The sequence below is a fragment of the Clarias gariepinus genome, chromosome 15 (genome assembly GCF_024256425.1).
Source record: "Clarias gariepinus isolate MV-2021 ecotype Netherlands chromosome 15, CGAR_prim_01v2, whole genome shotgun sequence".
Lineage (NCBI taxonomy): Eukaryota > Metazoa > Chordata > Actinopteri > Siluriformes > Clariidae > Clarias > Clarias gariepinus.
In genome coordinates, this window is record NC_071114.1 from 10,739,256 (window position 1) to 10,747,169 (window position 7,914).

The following is a 7,914-nucleotide window of genomic DNA, read 5'->3' on the forward strand; positions in this document are numbered from 1 at the left end:
TCGTTTACTGAAATAGAACATTACTTAAATACAGAACGATAGGTGCACTTCATTATTCTCTGTAATTACAACAACAAATTACCACTGCTGCTAATATATTTTATAGTGGAAGCAGTAGGAATAATTATTTTATTGGTACAACCACTTTGAAAGTTTTTAGCTATTTACTGTGCATGCTAGAAGACCTTAAATCGTTTAATGCGAAGAGCAGTGTAGAGATTTATAATATATACTCTACTCCACTGAAATAAGTTGCCATTTGGATTTGAATGAGCAAATATTTATGAGCCTTTAATTGGATAATTACTGCAGTGATGAATATATTTTAGCTGCCAACATTTTTTTAAAACCTAACTTATGCAATGAGGAGCTTCTTCTTTCTTTCTACACAGTCATGTCAAAAGAAATATCCAGTGGTTGTAGAAAAAAAGATACTTTGCACGAAGTTTGTGTTGTGGAAAAGTTACTGTATTTCGGAAGGGTAAAATTATAGACCTGCATCAAACAGAAATCCAAGGAGATTGCTGAAATTACTGTAATTGGAGAGAACTGTCCAATGCATAATTAAAACTTGGAAGGATAGTGTTAACTTGGTGGAAGAAATGTGGTTTGGGAAAAGAAAAACTTAAACTCTTAAAAACTTGCTAAAGTTGTATCGTAATGAATATATGACAAAAAGGATAAATCACAGCTATGTTTAATAGTGACCGTACTGTAAGAGCATTTCAACATGTACAGTGCATCAAAACACACAGGATTGAGACCAAACAACTCTGTGGCCATAAGAAAACTTGTTAGTAATACTAATCAGAAAAAGCCTTTGGTTTGCTATGGTGTATAAATTTTGCCCTTTAGATCAATTGAAAAAAGTCATGTGGTCTGATGAGCTCAGATTGACCCAATTCCAAATGTTGAGTGTGTCAGGGTAAGAAGAGAAGCACATGAAGTGATGCACCCATCATGCATAGTGGCCACTGTACAAGCCTCAGGAGGCAGTGTTATATACTGGGGATTTCAAAACTATAAAATAACACATATGGAATTAGGTAATTACGTAACAAAAACAACAGTTAGTTGTTATTTTAAGACACAGAGGTCAGCCTTTTTGTAATAGTTCTTGCAAGAACAGTATTGTCCAATGCATTTGCAAAATTTAACAAGCACCATAATGAAACTGGCTCTCATGAAGGCCATCCCAGGAGGGCGAGACCAAAACCTACCTTGAAAAGTTCATTTAGAGTTATCAGCCTGAAAAATGACCAATTAACTGCACCTCAGATAAGAGGCATTATACTGTCTTTACAGACCAGAAGTAGCAATATCAACTGTTCAAAGGAGATTAATGCATTTTTTGGACGCCTTCAGCATTCCTTTACAATGTAGAAAGAAATAAAAATCAGATGTTAATATTGATGTTAATATTTCGTAAAACCCTCCTATAACATTTCAAAGATTGGAGAATACAGATAGAGGGATCTTTGACCATTCCTCTTACTAGATTAACCAGAGTCCTGGTCCTCTCTTATGCACTCTCCTCTTCAGCTCAACCCTCAAGTTTTCAATTGGGTTGAGGTCTGGGGACTGAGATGGCCATTAGAGTAGCTTGATTTTGTGTTTGCTAAACAATTTCTGCGTGATATTTTTCCTCAAGCACAGGGTCGATATCCTGATGAAAGACCCAATGACGACCCATCTTCAGCTTTCTGACAAAGGCCATCAGGTTTTGATTTAAAATGTCCTGGTATTTCAGAGAGTTCATGTTGCCATACTGCCTACAGCATCACAGATCCTCCACCATACTTCACAGTGGGCATGGGTTGCTTTTTCGTATACTTATCTTTTGTTTTACATGAGGGGGTTTGTTGGCAAAAAGCTCTATCTTAGTCTCATCTGACCACAGTCCCGGTTAAAGTTTCAGTACTGCTTAGCAAACTCCAGACGTTTATGTTTGCGATTGTACGTGAGAAAAGGCTTTTTCCTTGCATGCCTCTCAAACAGCTTGTTGGCATGTAGATGGTGTCTGATGGTTGTTATGGAGACTTTGTGACCCAAAGATGCCACTTTTTGATGCAGTTCTCTAACAGTGAGGTTTGGAGATTTTTTTCACTTCTCTTGCCATCCTCCTCGCTGTGCGTCGTGGGAAGATAAACTTGGGTCCTCATCCAGCCTCGTTTGTCACTGTTCCAAGTGGCAAACGAAGTTTTAAACTTCTTAATGATTCCTCTGACTGTAGATATGGGTGAGTTTAGGCGAGTGGCTATTTTCTTGTAGCCATTGCCTGACTTATGAAGGTCGACACAAACCTGCCTTACTTGAATAGGGTGTTGTCTTGTCTTTAACATGTTGAATAAGAGAAATAGGCCTCTGTGTCACATCATTTTTGTACCACGGAGAAATAGGAAGTCATGAATTTATTATTAAAAGTTTCTAGATACTCTGATTTACTTTAAAAACTACAGTAAAATTTACAAAATGGCTTCAATTACATTTATTTTTGCGGAAATGTTAGGGGTGCCAATAATTGTGTAACAGGTGATTTATAAAAAAGCGAATATTTTTTTAAGTGATAGTTTTTTTTGTATTTTTTTTATTCACTAACCTATATAATTTATAACCTATATAAAGGTTAGATTTTTCTACAACTTTCAGTGTGAGATTAGGCTTCTGTAAAATTATTATAATTTTGGGAGAGCCAATAATTTTTATTATTATAATTATTATAATAAAATTATTATAATTTTGTGTGGAGAGCGCCGTATACTGTAAATCTCACAAAGATATTAATTAATCCTGTCTGAGTTCACCCCACCTCATGTGTCTCTAAATGGAATCCAACAATCTAAACCCTAATAAATTTAAGTTGTACATACACATTTTTTTCACACTTTTCACACATTTTCACACCCTAAACGGTGCAATTTGTGTTGAATGCAGCTTTCTAAAAAATGTGAATTCTTGCCAAGGTTTTTTTATTTTATTTTATAAAAACTTGTTCAGTCTTTGCAGTTAAAATCCAAGACAGCCTTGGTTCAAGTCAGAGCTCGGTGGAGGTCATACCATCAGTTACAAAATGGCTGGCTTCTTTTCATTGAGAATTTAATGTTCGGGAAAAGTAGAGTGCCTTAGAACCCTTTCTACAGTATTTCAGTTTAATAGAGGGGTGTTCAAACAGCTTTAAAGTAAAGAAAATGGAAACATAAGAATGTGTCAGCGGTTGTTTCTTTGTATCTGCGAGTGCTTGTGGCTATAATGTTTCTGTATACAATTCCAAACTCCACACCGCAGGCATTATCTTTCTCCAAGCGCTTAAATGATGCTATCAATTATCCTTTCAGCACTGACTTTGGATTAGCAACAGGGGAAGAATAGATGAGACAGGTGTAGATATGGACAAACTCTCAGCCTAAGCTAGCAGCCTTATTGACTAGTGAGCTCAAGAAGACTCTCACTATTATGTCATGCAGACAATATGAACAAGGTAAGGTCATAGAGGATTTCTAATAATCCAGAGTGCTTTTTGTTGGATTTCCTATGAAAGAAACTGCAAGCAGAGCTATGGCTGCTAGCTTGACCTTTCTTCCTAACCTCAACGATTTGTAACTTTTCATAGTGGCCTGCTGGTACAAGTGTGTTATGATTTTCAGTGTGGCATCTGGGACTTTGTCCTCGACTTCTGCCAAGTTGTAAGACACTTTGGATAAAACTGTCTGCCAAATGACTGAACATGTATATAAAATGTAATCATGAGAGCAGATTGGCAGAACATCCAAGTAAGACTGAAAGTAGTCCACAGCCCAAAAAAATTCACTGACAGGCGTTCATTTTGCGATTAAGCAGGAGGAGTGTTGGAATGGGTTATCAACTAGTAGACCATGGCCCCCAAGGTATGGACCCAAGAAAAATATCTAAGTCAAATAAACCTGCAGAAAACATATGGGCAAAATGCCTCCAGTTCAGCAACTCTAAACATAAACCACCTAGCATTCTGCAGCAGATCCTCTGTTGTGGTTAAACCAACCACATCAAAGCTCAACGCCTCATCCACTTGCTACATGGCTTAAGAAAGTTAAACAGACTTACTGTTTGATCTCTGGCTTGTTTTTATTGGTTTTGAAGTATACAGTAACATAGTAATACAGAACATTTATCCATACACACACACACACACACACACACACTTAGAGACAAAAAACAAGAGCCAGTCAAGTGATGTAAATTATGCATGTTTCAGCAGTCAAATTGTTGACTAGCTACATATATGGAGGGTCAAACATACACAAATACATGATGTGTCTGAAGATCTCTGTTTATTGTCAGCAAATAGGGTCATATTTAAGCTTTTGGCCAGATGCCCTGTGTCACGTACATCCTGTACATCAAAAGAACAGTCATTAACATGTAAGTCATAGAGAGACCGGGAGACAGACAGACGATAGTATTATATGGTTAGACAAAAGGATTCCCACGGACGTTAGCTATGTGTACGTATATTCATCTGAACACAAGCGATATGAGATATTACCATATAACAAATCAGGATGCACAATGAGGAGGTTGTTTTATGGCCATAGAGGCATGGGAAAGTTCACATAAGTTCAAATATTACACAAAACCATACAGCACTTCTATTGGTCTTATTTATAACGGTCAATTGTAAGGTATTAACTTGACTAAAACAACATGCATGAGGAATCTCAAAGGAATTTAATTTTCTGCAATGGAAACTTTTATCAGAAATTAATGCTGTAATGTAACTGATTACTTTTTAATGACAGTAATTTTGTAATGTAATTAGTTACTTTAAAAAGTAACGTCTCCCAACACTGTTAACAGGTACATGCCATTCAAGCTGGTAGCTGTTTATTCAGATCTTTTTAAGCATTAGGAATGTAGTTGAGGAATGCTGTAGAATTGAAGGACAGGTGTCCCTGAAATAGTGGCTACTGAAGGTATTTTTTGTTCAGCCTAGCTGTGGACGAGCCAAATCACTAATGGTGTCACAAATGTGCGGGATCATAAATGCTGAAATGTGCGGGATCATAAATGCTGGACCTATGCTAGGAGAGTGCAGAAATTATTTCAGGGCTAGAATTATTTTGGGACTGTTTAACCTACCTCTTTGGGGATCTTCTGTTTGGTTTGAGCTGCGTCAGTCTCAGGGCCACGGGTAGAAAGCCACGGGTGTGTTTATTATGTTTATCAGTGCCGTAGTTTGCTGTTCTATCTTTTATTCTAGTCATGCAAGCCCAATCATGCATCATCTGGTCCAGTTTTCGCACTTGATTCTGTTAATCTCTCCTCCTCTCTGTAAGAGAAACAGTCCATGCCAGGTGCTTTCCTTTACAACCCACAACAATCCATGTAACAAATGGCCTGTTTGGATTAGCAACAGGGGAAGACTGATGATACTAACTAAATCTGAAACTACTTAAAGTTTACTTCAATTAGAAAGTTTACTCCAACAAACGTCTCTCAATCTTCCATGTTTAAGGCTACTTTTAATCATGGTCTACACCAGACAGGCATATCATCAGTGTGGGTCATTTCTGGTACTGGGTGATTTTTAGACCTCTGTTCGGAGGGGAATAATAATAATAATAATAATAATAATAATAATAATAAGTAGCCGTACTGTACAGTACTGTATGTGTGCAATGCATCTAGACATTAAATGTACGGTTCTTGTCCGTATGATGAAATCTAACCCTGCTGGCGCTTTGTTAGTGTCATATGCATTACAGTTTAAAAGACATATTTGAAATGATGTGCAAAAGAGCCATTATCTAACACAAACATCCTATAACTTGAATTTTTTTAAAACATTATTTTAAATAAAATGAACAGTGTCCGATTTCCCACCAGCTGTGTTTCTTGATTTCTTTACATTTTTGTTTTACATAAAAATGCACGCTAGTTGGACTTTTTCATTTTCCTTTCTTTAATTGGTCCAGACATGGGCCTTCTTTTATGCAAATGCTTCGTATCCCAATGGTATATTTATTTTTAAAAACTCTAGTTGAAGTATTTTCCATTTGTTTTAGGTAATGTAAGACATTCACCACTTTGCATTAAAAGACCTTAGTTCCGAGAATGTACATTGACTCACATGAGCCTCTCCTACAAAAGACCATGAACAAGCTCCTTGAACAAACGCCTATGATCGAATTTCTGCCAAGCTCTGCACTTCTTAGGTAAAAAAAAAAAGAAAAGAAACAGCGTAATAAATCTTCCTTTTCCTGCTAAATTCTGAATTAGAGGCTATTAAGGTGGTGTAGCCGTCCCAAGTTAGTGGTGTGAGGTTTGTGAGATGACTCTCCATTGTCTTGCTGAAGGCTCAGGGCTTTTTGTGCCAATACTCTGAGGGGGGACTCGGATGACTAAAAGGCTGCATAGTAGCCACTTGTGGTCGGCGTTATTTATTTAATTATTAATTTGAAGCCGTACCACTGACACTTCGGACTGTTCCTAATTGATGCGAATTGACGCCGCTTGCCATAGATAATGGCTTTTTGGGTATCTCTCTCCACCCGCAGTTCATTCAGTGTCGTCTCACAGCAACTTAACTGCCCTTAAAATGTCTGCCAGCAACATGGGAGCAGTTGGGAGAGACAGGATTATCAGTCTTTGTTATGTTGGAGTGTCTATTATGCTGGCCCTGTCTATTCACAAAGGACCCTTAAGAGTGTGTCAGTTGTAGCCACATAGCAAAAGACCCCGCAGACAAACATGCTAACCAATGAGTGCTCATCTACAAATGCTGTAGACAGCCATGAGCAGTTTAAAATCACAGGACTTCAGTGCAGGTAAGACATTTGGGCAATTATTTGGTTTATTCGTGATCTACAGTAGCCGTGGTCGGGTTCCGTCATCGCCAGCGTTTGTCAGCTGATTCTTTGTAGTCATGGATTCTTTTGACTTGTTCAGCAGAGGTCATTGGCCTATTAACGCTGGTCATTGGTCCCCTAAGACTATTAGAATATTAGTGTTGATTTTCATTCACTGTTGAGTGACACATACTGTATATACAGTAACACAACGCTGTTGAATGTAAGTCGTTTAGACAGTAGTTCCTGATGTAACTGTGATAAATGATAGCTGTATAACAATCCACTTGTTCGACTTTATTATTGTTTTTATCGTAAAAGTGTATTCAAAGGAAATTGTATGACAGTCAGTCCATGTAATTTACCTTTAATAATATAGGGATTTAGAAAGTGTGTTTACAACACCAACAAAGAAAGGCTAGATATCTTAGGATCTGGTGAAGCTTTTTGTAAGAAGACATTTATCTATCATTCATGGATGGAGTCTCCGTGGTCAGCACTTTGTAAAAGGTCAGAAAGTTTTTCACCATGGGAAAGAAAAAAGTAACATGAAAAGATATTTTTTTTATTGTTATTAACAAGAGAGACAAAAAGAGGCTATGGTGCCAATGACTGATTCCAGTTTGCTATGCTTTAACAAATAATAGGAACTTCTAATTTAACACATTAATTGTACATATAAATGGCTAAAATGCATATGAATGTATATGTTCTTAATAAACTGTTGGAAAATATATATTTTAAATTTTTCCATACTATGATGAAAACTGAAATGTGCATAATGAGTGTGAATGTGAAGGTGAACTCTCATGGCCTCACTCGTCAATGTGCTCTGTTTTACACATACAGGGTGGCAGTGCAGCCACAGTGTGCATGCCATTTCTGATTAGCCCTTGCATTTCTGATTTGGTGGCCCTGCAGCTCCTCGAGTGGTTGTGAAGTTTCAGACAAAATGCAGGCCTGCTGCGTATCTAATTTATTCACCGTGCTTGTGAGCGATGCACTTCTTTCTATCTTACTACTGCCTTAACCGCCTTTCTCTCTCTGCGCAAACCTAATGCTCATTATAACAAATTATCTGGAACTTCTG